Source organism: Crotalus tigris, unplaced genomic scaffold, assembly GCF_016545835.1.
Source record: "Crotalus tigris isolate CLP2741 ecotype Arizona unplaced genomic scaffold, ASM1654583v1 scf7180000018925.3142382, whole genome shotgun sequence".
In the NCBI taxonomy this organism is placed as follows: Eukaryota; Metazoa; Chordata; class Lepidosauria; order Squamata; family Viperidae; genus Crotalus; species Crotalus tigris.
The window spans coordinates 2754454-2774291 of record NW_024097278.1 but is presented as its reverse complement, the minus strand read 5'-3'; positions in this window follow the sequence as shown (position 1 = coordinate 2774291).

The following is a 19838-nucleotide window of genomic DNA, read 5'->3' as shown; positions in this document are numbered from 1 at the left end:
TTCTTGGATTTCTTCCCCTATACCAAATTTGTAGCTAGTTTCCAAAGATCAGCTGATGAGTTTCTCCAGGGAAAAATGCTCGTAGGATTTGTCCTTCCCTTCAGACATCTGAAGTTCTGACCAACTGCGAAGGTCAGAAGCAACTTTGGGGTGGGGTCACGTTGTCTGCCCATGTTGTTGTGACCTATCAACTAAAGTTGGGATTCCTGACCCCTTTGTATCTCCAGAGAAATCATGAGTTCTAATTATGGGGGATTTTAGGAGATTATGGAACTACAAAGTTTGAAACTCCTTGCTTTAGGGCAGTGTTTCTCAACCTTGACAATTTTAAGGCATGTGGATTTCAACTCCCAGAATTCCACAGCTGGGCTGTGGAATTCTGGGAGTTGAAATCCACATGCCTTAAAATTGTCAAGGTTGAGAAACACTGCTTTAGGGAATTTTTTTTTGTGTGTGGGAAGTATTGGTTAAGACAGACATGTCAAACTCGAGATATCACGTGATGTCGTGTGATTTATCAGAACTTTTTCCCCATTGCTGGCAATGGGGTGGGCGCGGTTTCTTTGTGACGCGTCCAACCCGCGGGCCAGCAGTTTGACACCCTGGGGTAAGAGGACAAACACATTCTATGTATCCCATACACACCCTTGCCAAATTGTCAAGGGGCTTCTCTTTTGGGGAGGGTATGTGTGGATATGTTAAAGCTGATACTCACTGGCAAAGCCACAGAAGAATACAGTCGGTCTACAGCCCAGAGAGCATTAGCGTTATGATAAATATTTCTACAAAGATAGACCACCAGGCCATTTGTCCTCGGTCCAAATCTGAGACGAGTTAAAAATAATAATAAATCCTTCAGGAATAATGATAAGTTGATCCTCGGCTATATTGTATGTCACTGTCGACTCTCAGTTTACTAAAATATTACAGAAGCTCTTACTCCTAGAAAAATAGGACTCTTTAACAATGTTATCCAGAGGCAGATTTATTCTTAATGCCTGTCTGCAGAAACCTGAATATTTTTTCGTTGCTGTTGTAACTTTTTAAAGCTCAGAAGCCCCAATGTGTTGCATTAGTTTTTTTTATAAGGGCACAATTATTTTCTGTTTCAGTGTGGCAGTGATTGCGGTGTGAGTCTCCTGCAGGAGAGTCCTTCCCAGAAAATTCCCTGGACTAGAAATAACTGTGGCTAAGAATCAGAGATAGAGACAGAAATCCAGATGCAAACACTGCAATCACGTCCTATCCCTTTTTCCATCTTTAATTGCCTGGTTGCTGCTGCCATTTTGACCCATTGATCTCCCACTTCCATTCCCCCTTCCCAGACTGCAGATCTATCCTTGGTAGATCTAGAACAGGGGCTAAGTAATGACAGAACTGTTGCAGGAGCGTCAAAAGTAGCACAGCTGTCTCTCAACACAAGAGACACAAACGTCATAGAAACAATGGATGGATTTGATCCAGAATTACCATTATTTCTTTACTAATTTATTTTTAACTGATCTATGACCCTCATCTTTCTGGTAAGAACTCAAGGCATCTAAAAAAAATTAAAAACAAAAGAAGATTTTTTTTAAAAGTAATATTTTAGCCTACAAACCCTATAATCAATACTATGACCAGTTAATTAAAAACTTGGCAAAAGAGACCAATCTTGTCGAAAGGAGCCTGCAAGAATTGGCTTTGGAACCAATATTATTCTAATTTTGTTCTTAATGACCTGGATAATGGGATTAGTGGGTTGCTTATGAAATCTGTGAATGATACTCACTGAGAATAAGAGAAATGTTAAATATTAGCATCCCTTAGTTCTTCTGGAACATCGTCAGAACTGCCAGGACTGAAAATCAGAAACTACCAACTCTTTTTATCTAACCCAAGGAGTCTTAAATACAACAACAGTAACAATAACAACAACAACAATAATAATAATAATAATAGGTAGACAAAATGCCAAATCCAGTCTGAACATCTGACTGACTGTGTGATGACTAATAATAATAATAATAATAATAATAATAATAATAATAATAATAATAAAGTTGGAAGGGACCTTGAAGGTCATCGAGTCCAACCCCCTGCTCAGGCAGGAAACTTCCAGTGTTGGAGCATTCACCACTTCTGGAGGCAGGTTGTTCCATTGATTAATTGTTCTAACTGTCAGGAAGTTTCTCCTTAGTTCTAGATTGCTTCTCTCCTTGATTAGTTTCCATCCATTGCTTCTTGTCTGCCTCAGGCACTTTGGAGAATAGCTTGACTCCCTCTTCTTTGTGGCAGCCCCTGAGATATTGGAACACTGCTATCATGTCCCCCCTCGTCCTTCTCTTCATTAAACTAGACATACCCAATTCCAGCAACCATTCCTCATAAGTTTTAGCCTCCAGTCCCCTAATCATCTTTGTTGCTCTTCTCTGTACTCTTTCTAGAGTCCCAGCATCTTTTTTACATTGTGGTGACCAAAACTGGATGCAGTATTCCAAGGGTGGCCTTACCAAGGCATTGAAGAGTGGTATTAATACTTCACGTGATCTTGATTCTATCCCTCTGTTAATGCAGCCCAGCACTGAGTTGGCTTCTGATTAACTTCTGGACAGGGTGTCCATATTTTATTATGTACGTGATTGATTTATGCCCCTCTTTTCTGCTTTAGAGAAACCAAAACAGCATACAGAATTGAGAAAAAAAATAGAATATAAAAACTGAAAATAAAAACAAAAACAAATGAATGAGCAGAATCATTACCCTGGTGCTTTCACATAACACTAGGGTCTGTTTTCAAATATCACAAATAAAATCACCATTTACTAGCCTAGGTGAAAAAAAAACAATGAGAAAAACCAAACTTTCCCAGAATTCCATTTACTCGCCTCCGAACTGGAGTATGAAGAGATAACGTAAAGCTGGGATTAAAACATGGAAATCATTCCGTTTGAAGGAACAGTACTGCTAAATGAGAAAGGATGCATTTGCTTTTAAAGAATAGGAAAAGGGATGCCTATTGTTCACATCAGTGTGTTTATACAAAGAATAACACAATTCTGCTCATATAAATATTTCTAATGTTACGAAGTAAATCCAGTTCTTAATATGTTCTTTGATGGATCTGTTGAACATCTTGATTGTAAATGAAGGAAGCAGATTATTTGAAGGCATGTTTTCCACAAAATAGCAGAATGGACCCAGTTTTGTTTGATGGGCCACACAGCAGGCGAGGCTTTAATGATCAAACTTGTCTTTGCCTAACAAGCTGGTTCTTGTTTTGGAAACCTTATTATATGCCATGTGCAGAATGGGACTAATTGACTGGGCTCTACATATCTTCTTGGCCATTCCACCACATTAGGATGATTCAGGAGGCCTCTTCCCAGCTACAATAAATATCACAGAGCATTACAGCCCAGCATTGTTCATAAAATTGAAATAATACCTACTAATATGTCTCTTATAGTTTCCAACAGGAATGCTGCAATAAGGGGAAGGAAGGGCAAACAAACAAACATACAAACAAATAAATAAAGCAACACTTCTCAATTATGAAAATCTCAAAGTCCCTTTACCATAAACACATAAAGTAACTTGAAAACAATCTATTAAAAAAAAAAAGGTAACGTCTCATTCAAGTGGGACTTGTCTCTGGTGACCACGCAGACATATCTAGGGAGGTTTTTTTGGCAACAAAAAGTGCAAATAATTTGCTTCTTAATCTGGGTAATTTTGAGATTGTTTGCCACTGCCAGACATGATATTCAAGAATTAACCATATCCAACCCAGTTCAGCTTGCTAAGATCAGCCAAGATCAACTCATTTATTCATGCATTATTATCCCACTGTTATTATTTCTATAAGCAACTCAAGGCAATGAATTTACCTACTACTCTTTCCTCCTCTAAACATCTGTATGGCCAATCCTAATAACAGATGGATCATCCAATGATTCAAAGTGCAGATTGTGCAAACGGAAGAAGAAAAATGGATTGCATAAACTAATTGTAGACAATGACATCACACAGTCACCAAAATGATTCAGTTGGAATATTTGTAAAAATTAGCATCTGCCAGTAATGAAAAATTGGTGGGAACGCAGAGCTGAAAAAAGTAGTTGAAAATGTTCAGGTTATAATGTTCAGGTTATAATATTGTGGGATTTCTGAATACAAATTGATAAAGTCTTGGTTCATAACATGCCAGATTTAACCGTGGTTGAAAAGAAGAAAGCATGCATAATGGATGCCTCAATACTAAGGAACAGTACAACTGGAACTGGGGAACTCAAAATATCAAGATCTGAAAACTGAAGTTAAAAGATTATGAAGTAAACCAGCTGTGGTGGTCCCAGTAGATATCAGCCCACTGGATACCATACCCAAAAAATCTTGGACCCCACTTAAATAACCTGTGCGTTTACAAATTTTCCATCTGCCAATTGCTAGAGGACACTCTGCTTGGATCTGCACATAGGCTATGCCAGGGCTTTTTTTGTCATAGAATGCCCAGAACGGAGTTCCGGCACCTTTTTTGGATGGAACCTTGTAGGGTAGGCAAGGCGGGTTGTATGATGTGTGTGAGTTCCAGCACCTTTTTTTTTTTTTCAAAAAAAGCACTGGGCTATGCTGAAAAATGATAACTTCCCAGGTTATTAGGAAGAGTATGAAAGTTAACACCAGCTTAAAAAACTGGCAGCTCAGATTTCATGCTGGTGCATGTATGACAACAATAGTACGTATTATCACTTGCACATGGGCACAGACTAATGTTTGCAATTGCCAAAGTGTTAGGATATCAGGACCAATACACGGAAATCCCAGGAATTAAACCCTACTCAGTACCGTACAGTGGTTCGCACTTCAGACAGGGGATTCTATTCATTTATGTACCTTAGGAAATATCCCTTCTCCCATAAATGCAATTTCAGCAGCCCCTGCATGCATTATAAGAATGGAAACCCTGCCTAGAAATACTTTAACTGCCTTCCACAATGGAGTGCCAAGACAAATCCCAACAGAACGGTGCCATCTCTTCAACCACAATCTGATTTCCTTGCCCAGTTTGTTGTGAGTTTCTGAATTATGTTTCCAGCAGGCTTCTCTCTTGTCTTCCCTTTCACATTCATTAAACCATCTGCATCTCACATTTCATTCAAAAGGAATTGCCCAGCAGCTAAACTGAAGAAGTTGCATATGCTTGAGAGAACTACTTCTCTTAGGCTTGCAAAGAATGTGTGCTATTGTATGGAATGAATGCAAATGCTGTTTTCTTAAGCATTAAGAACAACTCTGAGCTTTGGAGATGCACGGAGGTGTATGTGTAAGATAAAGTATGGATTATAATGCTTGAATTTTCAAGGGTCCACCTATAGTTCTGTCAGTCTTCCGTCCTTTTTAATAGTCTTCTGGCTACAGATGAAAAAAGGAGCTGCTTGTAAAACAAATCTGCTCTGACATGCTTTCTCTTTCTTTACATTTTTTAAAAAATCTTGCTACATACTGTATATAGCACAATTTATATTCTGTATTTTTATCTTGAAAGTCATGGCAAAGAATGTTCATAGACAACCTAAAGACTCTAAAACAGAGGTCCCCAACCTTTTGGGCACCAGGGACCAGTTCCATGGAGAAAGGTTTTTCTACGGACCAGAGATTGCGTGGTTTTGTGTGCTACCTGCATGTCGCAGATGGGGCTTTGCTTGTTTGTGCAGATCGGTTGCTGCCATGCCGCAGCCCGGTACCGGTCCACAGTCCGGGGGGGGGGGGGTTGGGGACCCCGGTTCTAAACATCCCATGGGGATGACATAGTTTTCCTGAAATGAAAATACTGGAAATCCCTTGCTGCCCAATATGCTACATAGCATGCGAGGATCTACTGCTAATGTTGATGCTAATTTTTATCTCAGTAATGATTGATTGATATGATTAACTTGTTCAGATTTGTGACATTTCATTTTTTAAATGAACTAAATTCCCTCTTCCCTTTCTTTGTCTATTCTAAACTCTAGTTCAAGGCTTTTCAACCAGTGGTACAGGCACCACCTGTGGTACGTTGGCACCTGGAAGGTAGTACGCAACCATCCTAGAAAAGTGGTAGCAGGGGAGGGGAATGAGCTGAACTGGTGGCAGTACCACATAAGCCTGAACGAGAGATGGCTGGAGCTGCAGGGCTGTCAGGGCTCAGTGGAAGCACCAGGATCAGTGCTTCTTCAGGGCTGTCAGGGCTCAGCAGAAGTGCCAGGATCAGCGCCAGTTTCCAGCTGGAGCTTGGCGCTGATCCTGGCACTTCTGCGCCTAGAAGAAGCGCCAATCAGCTGGAATGTTGCAGCATCTCCAGTGTCTTGTGATTTACATTCAGATGCTTGGCAACTGATTCATATTTATAATGGTCACAGTGTCCCAGGGTCATGTGAAGTTTTTGACATCTTGCTAGGCGACTGGTGGTACTCGGATATTGCCATATCCTAAAAGTGGTACAATGAGTGAAAAGGTTGAAAAGCCCTGCTCTAGTTCCCCTTTTCACTAGTATAATGATGACGATCTTAGATTTCATTTCCCTTCTCAGAGAAGACAGATGCAAAGTAAGAATGCCTTCTCACCATCATCCGTCTGCAACTTCCTTTCTTCTCTCAGCAGACCTGTAGAAGACCATTTTCCTTGTTGTTTTTTGGTATCTCTCAAAGGGTTCAGCTACTTTTGAGGTCGAGTCTTTCTGATATAATTTCTACAGTTTCTCAATAGTACCTTATACTCTCCTCTGGTCTACAAAAAAGAGCTGATGTTGCAACAAAAGGATTATCTCAAGACCTTTCAAGGGATGGAAGGAGGTTTTTGAACAACCTTCCCCATCCTGGTACAATCCAGGAGTCCTTATTCTAATTGAATGGCCATAAAAGGGGATTGCAGAATCTTATTGTGGCTACATATGTTTTAGTGATCTAGCTGGTAGTGCTGGAGAAACCTAAGAGGATTCAACACTGTAAAAACCTTTTCAAGTTGTAGAATGTAAAACCCATGCCAAAGTCCATAAACACTGGGTCTTACTTCTGGGCTGAAACAATGCTGCTGTTTATACTAAGTACGATTAGAGAGTGGTACCATATATTGCAATATAAACAATTTAATAAATACTGGCTGTATTATGAGGATTTTAAAAAAGACCATATGCAGATCAGATGGATTCCTGTATTTGGAGAAGGAAAACATCTAAGACAAAATTTGCTGATATATTTTGGTTAAAAACTTTACAAATTCAGTATGGGGAAGTGTAGATAGATTTTTTTTCCAAGCTCCAGAAACAAAATGACCATCTTTCTCGGTGCATTTAAAAAAAACAACACAGCAGGTATTTTAAGTGTAAAATGTTCTCCTACATGGTCATATATATAAAATCCTTGTCATCAGCACCACATTTCAGTTAATATTGTTGGGCCTACTTAAACTTCTTTTCTAAGTGTTTTATGCCATTTGTGAAAGACTGGAAAAAAATGAATTCTTAGCTTGCGTGGGTAGGCTTTCTATGGAAGGCTTCATTGTCTGTTATTTACTGGATTTTGAATGGAGACAAATTAAACCCTAAGCAATTTTGCATGATGGTTATTTATCTACATAAATGGATTGTGTCAGGAATGTCACTAGGTAATCAGGGATTAATCCAACGTGAAATTTTTATTGACTTTTTGAATCTTTGTGGGAGGTATTCTTTATTTCTTTATGCAACAAAATCTCCGATTTCTGTCTTGTTTCTATTCTTGTTTCCTAAATAACCTTGTTTCCTTTGCAGTAAATAATCTTAGCAAGTTTCATGAGAATTGATACCGAAGCAGGACGAATAAGACCTGAATACTTTCCATGCAGTTTGTCCAATCACTCAGATTAAACAATTTCCTGGACTGTATTTCCAGTATGGCTGATTATTATCATATTCACAATATAAAATCTGGTGTTTGCAAATAGAAGAACAATCTATATATATTTAAAATAATATATATAAGTAAAATAAATAATATGCGACCACCAGGAGAATTTAAGTAAGAAAATACTTTACTAAAAACCGCCAAGCTTTCGTTAGGAACTCCCAACATCGTCAGGGCTAAAAAGCCAGTTTAACAAAGATGACTTAAATAGGTTTGGCTAACATTTGCACCTGGCTCTTAGACCGCGTCACCGGCCCTGGCCGGTCAGTTTGTGTTCCAGATATTTCCTTAGTGTTGCGTTCTCTTCTGTTGTTCTTTCAGACCTTCCTACCTGTCCCTTCATTGTCAATTTCTGAATTTGCTAACACCCTTATATCCTCCTCCCTTCTAATGGTGTTTACTCCCATTCTATCCTTCCTTCTGTTGCGGGTCTCGGGGGCATTAGATTCTCTCTTAGTGTTAACCTCCATTCCACTGGGGCTCCATATGCTTTTCACCCCTTTTAATTCTGGGTTGATGTTTTTTCCCTGCTTCGTATTCCCCTCTCCCTTAACCATATGGGTAATCCTTGTCTGAGCATTATGCGTTTTGGCGCTTGTGCTCCCATCCCCCACCATGGTGTTCTCTGTGTTAACCGTCTTCCATTGTTCTGTCCGTTGATGGTCATTATCCCTGTCCAGGGCGGGCCCTTTACACTCCTCCTGGGAGGGGTCTAGCTGTAAGTAGGGATGCTCTTTTTCAAAAAACCATGGATAAAAAGCGTCCCTACTCACAGCTAGACCCCTCCCAGGAGGAGTTGGGACCCCATTTGGGGTTGAACGACCATTTCACGGGGGTCACCAAACAACGCAGTCCGCCATTTTTCCTCCCTTTTCCTTAGCTGTGCTACTCCCTTTTATTCTATTGGCTTTTGAAAGCCAATAGAATAGACTCTCTTGAATAGAGTCTAATTCTATTGGCTTTGAAAAGCCAATAGGAATTGTCCAGGCTGTCTCTGCCCTGCTGAGCCCGCCAAAAGCCCCATTCTGCAAACGGTGCTGCACGAGTTGAGTAGTCCTTGACTTACGACCGGTTGGGGATCACGGCATTAAAAAGGTTGAGAACCACTGATATAGACCATATATTATATATTATCTACTCACATAAACTTACTTCCATAATCTGGAATTTGGCACAACCTGGATTAAACTATTATTTTTGCTCTATCTGGACTGCCATTGTTATCATTTTGAGTGTTTTGAGCCCCAGGTGTTTTGAGATTCAGATTTCTTGAGTTTCCTTTTCAACTTTCTTTTATCCATTTCATTAGTTCTAAATAAGATCTCCCAATTCTTTGAGAAATTCAGGAGAATGATAGCGAGGGCTCCAAATTCACCATGCAGATGGATTACCACATTTCAAAGTAAATACATATTATGATCTAAAGATCTGAGGGGAGAGAAGACCATTAATTCCAGAACTAAGTTTTTCTAACTACATTACTATCCCAGACAATGCTCACTTATGTATGCAATTAATTTGAAAGAAATAAGAACAGTATGCTGGCAACCACACAAACGTTTATAAAACAAGCAAAGTTAAGTTTAGCTTTACTTATTTATTTTCATGTACAAAACACTGAATGTCTCTGATTCAAGAAATGTATTGATCAATCATGGTTTGGAACAAAAGGCCATAGATCTTTCTGCATTTTTCAAGCAACCAAGCAATTTTTCTTAATCTCAAGATTCTGCTTTCTCTGTAATGGTGAAAGGTGCAGTCAGCCAAAAACTTGCCTTCTATACCACCTCTTGCTTAACTGGAGAAATTATATTCTGATGTCTTTCCTGATGCAAAATGTTAACCTTTGTCAAGTACATTATACTCTAATTAAAAGCAGGCCCATCTCCTTTACCGATCAAGTTGTTAAAAGATATTGTAGAGGACAGATGATATTCCAAACTAAGATGAAAGCTTCACAATGAATGTTCTCAAAGGTTCTATAAGCAGAATTAAACACAAGAGATTTCTCTTTTTTTTTAAGCAAAATTGTTTGAAAAGAGAAAACCTGCTCCCTGCTTGCAATTAGTAGGTGAAAAGCCAGCAGAAAGATCACACCAGTATCCGTGTCTTTGAGAATAAACCTTCAGCTGCCCATCAGTTGGTGGAACATCCAAAGAGGACAAGGAAGAGCAGCCATTGAATAACCATTATTATTTCTCCAGGGACCAAATTGCTCTTAAAAGTGATTTAAAAATTGAATGACAAATAGGAAGCAGCAGTCAGAAATCTAGGCTGTAGAGAAAAAAACCCCAAACAATTCAGATTACATGACCTTTTAATTTAAACCAAAAATAAAGGAAGGATACAAGATTATTTTCCATCTACCAAATGCAATAAAAACAAACTTTGAGGAAAGAATTCCATCAAACAGAATGTTCTCTAAGCAGAAAAAAAAACCCCTTATTTTGACGCTAAAATGATTAATGAACCAGTTTATTTGCTATGTGCAATTTAAAAGCAACCCTTTTCATTTGATGCTCAGGTCTTAAAGGGATTTAAAAGTTGAATATATTCATCCTCCCTTTTGCCACTGAGATTTGCTTTAAATAAATGTAAAAATGGGAGCTATATAACAACACAAATTAATTAGAAAATAAAGAAATGTATTGATTATTATTTTTACTATGTTGTGGATATTTTGTAAGATGACTAGCACAAAGCCTAATTTCACCTCCAGACAGAAAGTTCATGATATTCGAAGATGTTTTTTAAACCTATCCTTGACTATTGGGAATTTGGAGCCCTTTCTTCCTGTGAATGAAAATACCCTGTGCAAGATTGTTAGGATTTTTTAATGGCCCTGGCAACTCAACAACAAAACTGTGAAGAATAGACTTCTGGAAACGTTGTGGGAACTGGTCTATAGAGAGAGTGAGGACTGAGGAATTCTGGGAGTTGAAGTCCACACATCTTAAAATTGCTGAAGTTGAGAAATTCTGGTTTAATCTGTTATAGCTGACAAATGTCTTGAGCTTAAGAAGGTGCTAAGAATAGCACTTCTGTTGCCAGCTCTTATAATGCTAGCCTTCGGGGATAACATGACTGATTTTATTTAAAAGAAGTACAGTAAGAAAATACACTTAAGTAAAATTAAATGCCTCTGATTACAGCCTAATTCACAATAAAAGAAATGAACCATGTTTTTTTGTGACTGATGTAGAAATGCTTCTAGGTTATTTCACTGACGTAATTATAATAATATGTAATAATTATTTTAATCATGATTAACAGGCTACCCCCCAGGAGTCATTTCACTGGGAATAATCATACTGTATCATGCGTGTGTTCCATGAAATTTAAGTGATTGCAACAGTGCGTTAAAGATGGTGATTAAACTGACAATCTGTAGTTGAATTGTGAAGAACTGTACTTGGTTTTCATTAACAGGAGTTTTTCATCCCCAGTTCTTTAGACCATAGTCTTCTACATCTTTCAAAACCAACCACTTGTGAAATCACGTTCTTTCAAATGGAGCCATGCTTTATTAATGGCAGTCTCTCTGGTCCTTTGGGGAGCTTGCAAATGTCTGAATTAAACTCTTTAAAAAAAAAAAGGTTAAACTTTTCTCCCCTGTTTCATTTCACCGTAAGCCTTTGATTATAAAAAAATCTATCAAGGGCCTTATTTATCCATCTACCAGTCTCTCCCCATGGATCAATCTAGACAACTCAGATTTCAGGGTGTCACAAACTTTGGAAAAGTAGTTTGAGATCAAATAGCTTTGGAGAACTCTCTGTGGTAGCTATTATCATAATGTCCAAGGCCCACATCACTTAACGGCCCTTACTTGACAGCTCCCCCTTGTGAGAGATAGAAGTGTCATTATATCCATTTTTCCCAACCAGCCAAGTCATAAGTGGTTTTGCTAAAGGTCATTCAAGAAGATTGCTAGCAAAGCGGATAATTGGAAATTTGTTCCCCGTCTCCCCAGGCTGAAAACTTAGCTGTTAGTCTCTTCCTTTACCTGTCAGCTTACTCTTCTGTAGGGTAGGATGAAATCTAGGCCTTCATTTCCCCAGAGATGTCGGTTTTTGCATATGTTGGCAAGGAATAATTTAGGATATCAAAGTGGCAAAATCTGAGTCAAACACTATTTTAAATATCTATACAGGTACGACTAGTTGTGAAATTTCTTCTCCTACAAATGTAATACTTTAAATATTTGAACAAATAATAAAAAAAACTGATTTAAATCATATCTGATCATGAATTCTGCTCGCATTCAGTGGTGGGATTCAGCCAGTTTGCACCACTTCAGCAGAACCGGTACCTAATTTTTTGTTGCCTAGGCCCAGAATGGACTTCCAGAAGCGGCATCCACACAGAGAACCAATTGTTCACATATCTGAATCCCACCCACTGCTCGCATTGCTACAGTTTCTTTGCGTATTTGTGAAAAGTATATTCTTATTCTACTGTAAGGTTTCCTGTGTGTTGCTTAGAAGTGATTGAGTCCAAAAATACAGTAACCAGAGAAGTAATAAAAAAAATGATAAAGTGACCACAGCAAATCCACAATTTTCAAGATGGCTACCTCTAGATCCCATGCTTATCTCCAATTGGATCCTACATAGATTTAGAGCTGACTCCATGTGTAATGTTGCCTATGTAGAACTTCGAGAGCAGAATTACAAATAGCTTGTAAAGAGACACAGATTTGACTACTTCCAAAGAAAAATTCCTACATAAATAAATCTTTCTCATTCAAACCAGGTATGGTTACTTCCCCCATCCCCCCCTTCTAAAGTTTTACAAGATGGTAGAAACAGAGGAATAATATAGTAGAATATAAGAAACAGCATGGTGGGGAGCGACATAGACTGTATTACGTTTAACACAACACTTCTTGTTTACCTGAAAAAGCAAAGAAAATTATTTGACACTCTCTCTCTCCCTCTCTCCCTCTCCTCCTCTCCCCCCTCTCTAGTTGACAGTGAATGAAATATGTGCATATTCCAAATAACTATGCTTGGAGAGAATGTTTTTTTCCCCCTTTCTTTCATGCACACACAAATGCTAGGCATCACACTCAAACACCTGAGGGAATCAAATGTGCCCCATCTAAATTAATTTGTAAATGTCTTGTTTGTTAGAAGCAAAAGGGAAAAAAAACAAAGAAAGAAAAACCATCCAAGAGGAAGAAATTTAGCTAGAAAAACTCCCAATGCTTTTACAAGACTTCAGGTGTACCCAACAGCTGCTTGAGCAAGATAAAATGCTGATTTAATGACCCAGGAAGACAACTTTAATGGAAATGGGATAAACACATTTCAGATCAGTTGGGCACACTTAAAACTGGAGTGTGAAATCTCTTAAGGAGTACAGACTGTAATGGCTTTTATCTGCTATTACCACAGTCTCACGGAAGTTCTTCCCTGACAGCTGTTCTTATTGTCTCTGGTAAACAATCCATCAAGTCAAAAGACTAAAAACGAAGGTGTAAAATTTCTAATATATTGAGCCTGGGAATAAGTTGTAGTACTATTACATGTCCACACCCACAGGCACACAACAATCAGTTGATATTTTGCATTCCAGCCATTTTTGGATTTGCTCCTGTGACACAAGCCCATTGTCATTGTCTTACATGTCCAGGTCAGGATTTAATGTATGGACTAATCACTAATCTGGGGCTGCTTTTCATATTAGGAATTTTACAATCTCTTTTCCTGTAAGGGATATGGCCAGACTGGAAAATGGGCTGAATTAAAATCAGAAAATATGATAATTTGGGTTTTTATTTCTCTGACCAAGATTGGAGCTCTGTTTGGTCCCAACAGGAACTAACTATGTATAGTTCCATAATTCTACAATGCCTATAATTCTATGGCTCTAATTCTCTAAAAATTACAGTATCTATAATAACTACAACTCTACAATTTCTATAATTGAATCCTATTGTTTTCATCCTATTTCTGGGCTTGCATAGACACTAGGGTCAGCTCACCATTACCATTATTTTTACAACTGTGGTTATTAACCCTCATTATTGTCTTCATCACTATTTCTGTTATCGTTGCTGTAAGAACTCTTACTTGCAATACTGTAATTTTCACCATTATTATGATCGCTGGCAGAATTGCGTACTCTTATTAGTCATCATCATTATTGTCAGGACGAGTAAAAGTCAAACTCTGGTTGGCTGGTTTCCTGTCTGCATCCCTAGCAATGTAAAATTTCAACACATCTTTTGGCACCCAAAATCCATGCTGCTCTAATCACGAGACATTTGTTAATTGAGAAGGCTGAGCAGCTTCATAATAATTTGTCTTTGGGAGGGATTGCATCTGAATGGGGGCCACACTTCATCAACACATTTTACAGTTTCTCTTCAAACTCTGTGCTGCACATTTGTTGCTAAAACCTGGCATCAGGACACATTGCCAGCAATTCATGTTGCTCATTAGGAGAGCCTATGTCTAGTTTAATGAAGAGAAGGATGAGGGGGGACATGATAGCAATGTTCCAATATCTCAGGGGCTGCCACAAAGAAGAGGGAGTCAAGCTATTCTCCAAAGCACCTGAAGGCAGGACAAGAAGCAATGGGTGGAAACTAATCAAGGAGAGAAGCAACCTAGAACTAAGGAGAAACTTCCTGACAGTTAAAACAATTAACCAGTGGAACAACCTGCCTCCAGAAGCGGGGAATGCTCCAACACTGGAAATTTTTAAGAAGAGACTGGACAGCCATCTGTCCGAAATGGTGTAGGGTTTCCTGCCTGAGCAGGGGGTTGGACTTGATGACCTCCAAGGTCCCTTCCAACTTTATTATTATTATTATTATTATTATTATTATTATTATTATTATTATTATTATTATTATCAGCCCAACAATTTCAGAAAGAATTTGGAGAACAGAGCAGACATCTCTGAAGAACCACTTGCCCTTGACTGAAGGAAGAAGCCATTAAAAAAGTTGATTAAAATGAAGTGGAAGTGGCTAAAGTTTAAAGGAGGAGAAGTACAGCACATGAATTGTTTAAACAAAATTTACTCTATTTACTACTTATTCTATTTACTCTATAAAATAGCATCATTGAAGCATCGGAAATTATGGAAAAATCTATTCATGCTGAGTATTACTCAAAAGGTTTCCATCCAGATTTTCTTCATTTATTTTTTTTAAAAAAAACTTTAAAAAAATATGAAGAAAAACTGGATGGAAACTTTTTGAGTAATACTCAGTATGAATAGATTTTTCCATAATTTCTGATGCTTCAATGATGCTATTTTATGCTGTTGGAAGAAAAGTCTTCATCCTGGTTCATCCAAACTGGGAATAAACATGGCAACTTCTTTGGGAAGAAGGTTGTAGTTTATTGGAGAGAAGAGCCAGACAGAAAGATGGCTCTGGCAGAAAAGAGAGCGAACACATGTAGGGAGTGGGTTTTTATACCCTCTAAAGCCTTTTGTTTTGAGTTGTTTCCTGTTCCTGTGGCATAAACTTTGAGCGGAGTCTGAGAGTGCTTTTCTGGGCCTTGGTATCTGTGGTTTAATCCTATTATGTTCCAAAGGTTATATCCTGCTTCCCTGGGGCTGGGCTAATGACTCTTAGAGTTTGGGTGAGGTATGCAGATTTTAGGTCTTTGTCTTCTTAATCTTCTAGCTCCAACTTTCCTGAATGGTCTGCATCTGCATTTCTATAAGGCTGGTTTCTGCTTGAGGGAAGCAGATTTGGGGCTATTAAGAAAACTGGGCATGCTTTCCTGCCTCTTCAAGATCCTGAGGAAATATATTTTTTCTGCCTTTTTAATATTTCCTTCTCTGGGGGACTGACTTCCCACAATGTTCTCCACAATTTTTTATGTTCCTGATATTACTAACTTTGTATGTTGAAATGCAATTTGGGAATGCTATTTTTAAGGTCCATGTTCTTATTTATTGCTTGTTTATTAAATCAGCACCTTAAATTGCTTTCTGCTCTTTTATCCCGAAGACTCAATCTCCTCGTCATCTCCTTTGCTCATTTAATTTTATAGAATATAATATTGTAGATCAAAGATGATGAATTGCTACAGAATATTAGATGATTATATGTAGATGAAGTCAGGGACAGAAAAAAGAAGAAAAGCCATAAAAAGTGAACTACTCAAAAGGGCATTTACTTAAAATTCCTCACTGCACATCTGTTACTTTTACAATATTGTATGAAAAGTTTTGACAGTTTTATTATTTCTATGTTATTCTACTTTTCTGTTACAATCACTTTGATTTTTTTTTTTTAAACTGTATACTGCCATGAGTTTATGTGGAGTGTGGAAGTATATAAAATGAGAAAGTAAGTAAGAAATAAATTAAAAACTACATGGTGGAAAATTGCGTCATCAAGATATGATGGTGATCATCCACGTAGAAGACTTGGGGAAGGAATTAAGCACCAGTGATTAGATAGTAGATTGTAGTATCTTCAGGGTTGGAGACAACAAATTTCTACACATCAATGAGGAGTGAAGTTTTGGTATCTCTGCCCAAATTCTTCTCTAGGAAATTTTACTTCTACTATGCTATCTGAGCTTAGTTCCCTCTTTAATTTGAAATCACTTTTTCAGTTCCACCTGGTTTAATTCAAACCATGCCTCTTTTTGTCATACGAAGCAAAAAAATGCCTTTTGATGAACCATTTCATTTGAGAAGACTAGATTTCACCATCTCATCAGTGAGGAGCGCTATTTTTCTTCAACTCATCATCATTAGCTGAATGGATCATTACGTTAATTCTGGGCAATCTTGAGAAAATGAAAGACGGAGACCATGAAGTTTTCAGAGATCTTTGTGGGAGGTCGATATGATAGGTGCAGTACAGGATCAAATGAGCAGCAAGAAACATTGAGGATTGGCCTCTTTATTAAATGATTCTGTGTCCTCAAGCATAATGAAACAAACTGTTTTGTTTCTGTTACTGAGATTTGTATGACGGTGTGTCTTCATTTTGATGAACACCATACTTTCCAAATTATCAGGAATTGGCCTTTTGATCTAATTTTCCTTCCCTTCAACACAGCTAATAATAAAACTGTCATATAAATCCTTGGCTTGATGAGTAAACTACAAGACCAAGCTGTAAATTTCTAGAGAACCTTTAAGATAGAAGCAATAAATGGTTTTTTGCTGCATTATTGGAGCCAGGTTACATTTATTTATTTTTTTTACATCTATTGCTGACATCATTTTATTCTGTTGTGTGGGGTGATCTCAATTTATGGCCTTGTATTCTGAATCCTCTGTAATTTTAGCAGAACTTTGCATTTCCCAAGTAGCTCTGCAACTTTCCTGCAGATTGTGCCATCAGACTTACGTTTCTCATATACTAATCAAAACAAGTATTGCATAGATATTCATATCATCCTGTACAGCTAAAGTCAAACACATAACAATAGGGAAAACAATGGGAAAACAGACCTACAGGCTAGAATGTGTAGGTCACACATCTAAACCATCTTCCAGTTGAGGCTCTTTGAGATATAAAAAGAAAAACAATGACCTTAATAGGTCATATTGTATGGATGGAGAAGGTCTACCTCTAACCTTATAGGGTTTAATTATTTTATTTTCATAAAAGTGCATATTATTCAATTCCAACTTCCTCCAGTTAGGTTTCAATGTATTGATATTGGGAAAAAAATCAATGTATATAATCATCATCATCATCATCTGCCTATCCCAGGTCCTGGGTAAGGACTCGATAGGTAGACAAAATGCCAAATCCAGTCTGAACATCTGGCTGACTGTGCGATGATTAATAATAATAATAATAATAATAATAATAATAATAATAATAATAATAATAATAATAATACAAAAAAGTCTGGATAGTGGACGTGGCAGTGCCTGGAGACAGCAGAATAGAAGAGAAAGAACTGGAGAAGATAACAAAATACAAAGACCTACAAATAGAAATAGAAAGACTGTGGCAAAAGCAAGCAAGGGTAGTACCAATAGTAATAGGCTCCTTGGGTGCAATCCCAAAACAACTGGAGCACCACTTAAACACCATTGGCATTGACAAATTCGCTATTAGTCAATTGCAAAAGGCGGCCTTATTAGGAACTGCTTCCATCCTGCGACAATACCTGTAATACCATCAAACATCCACATCTGCCTATCCCAGGTCCTGGATAAGGACTCGATAGGTAGACAAAATGCCAAATCCAGTCTGAACATCTGGCTGACTGTGCGATGATCAATAATAATAATAGTAATAGTAATAATAATAAAGTTGGAAGGGACCTTGGAGGTCATCGAGTCCAACCCCCTGCTCAGGGAGGAAACCCTACACCATTTCGGACAGATGGCTGTCCAGTCTCTTCTTAAAAACTTCTGGTGTTGGAGCATTCACCACTTCTGGGGGCAGGTTGTTCCACTGGTTAATTGTTCTAACTGTCAGGAAGTTTCTCCTTAGTTCTAAGTTGCTTCTCTCCTTGATCAATTTCCATCTGTTGCTTCTTGTCCTGCCTTCAGGCACTTTGGAGAATAGCTTGACTCCCTCTTCTTTGTGGCAGCCCCTGAGATATTGGAACACAGCTATCATGTCCCCCCTCGTCCTTCTCTTCATTAAACTAGACATACCCAATTCCAGCAACCGTTCCTTATATGTTTTAGCCTCCAGTCCCCTAATCATCTTTGTTGCTCTTCTCTGTACTCTTTCTAGAGTCTCAACATCTTTTTTACATCGTGGTGACCAAAACTGGATGCAGTATTCCAAGTGTGTCCTTACCAAGGCATTGTAAAGTGGTATTAACACTTCACGTGATCTTGATTCTATCCCTCTGTTAATGCAGCCCAGCACTGTGTTGGCTTTTTTGGCAGCTGGTTGGCTCATATTTAAGTGATTGTCCACTAGGACTCTGAGATCTCTCTCACCCATGAGTCTTCCAGAGAAAAATGAATACAGTATTTGAAATATTGTCTGCTCGAAATGGAAAATTCTGTCACTTGAAGAGGCATTGGGAGGAAGGGACCCTGTCCTTCCCGATTCCAGCAAGCTAACCCAGCCCCAAACCCAGCAGAGAAACTGATTGTATGACTATGAGAGAAATCTGGGGATATCACAAAAATAATTACAATTTGCAAGTGCAGGAAAGCACTTGACCGTTTCATTTGCATCACTTTTGCACAAGTTGACAGCCAGATCATCTTCTCGGCTAGTTTATTGGTGATCTCATCAAATAAGCAAAACGGCTTGAATAAGAAACCAAACAACATTTATATTTATGTAGAATTTCCAATAGGAAAATTCTTAGGATTGGATGTGATAATAATACTTTGATTAACCACAAAGCACATCAGAATACAAAATACAATTTGTTTTCAGGGCCTGAAATCCACTAATAAAATCCAGGCAGGTTGTAACTTCGTAAATGAAGAGAGATCCTGTATGTCTCATTGGCTGCCACTCCTCAAATCCTTGCAGCAGTTCCTGAAAACTGCACTGATGCTGGAAGACATTTGACAGTTGTAGCCACAACTGTCTAAAGCCATGTCTGAAAAAGCAATGATGTTTTGGGGATCACAAAGATTGCTTATCCTTCCAAAAGGCTTTCTAACCAACCCTTTCAAGATCCTACTGCAATTCCGTTTGTTCTCCCAGCTATGAAAACGGAGAAAAAGGCAAGTAAAACTCTCACACCTGCATTGCTGAATGGAGCTGTCTTTTGTGAAAACAAGGGGGAGGACAGACAGCAGCTATTAAAGCTGGATGCTTTCCCTTCAATTACACAATAAATTAAGGGCAATGACACAAAGGGGAGGGACCGAACACGATTCAGGAGGTGCACTTAAGACAAGATGATTCAAGGAATAAAGACATTAACTTTACATCTAAAGCAGAGGGAGGAGTTAACACCTAGTGAGAGGGAAGGAAGTTCCCCCCCCCCATTCATTCCACCCATTTTTTTT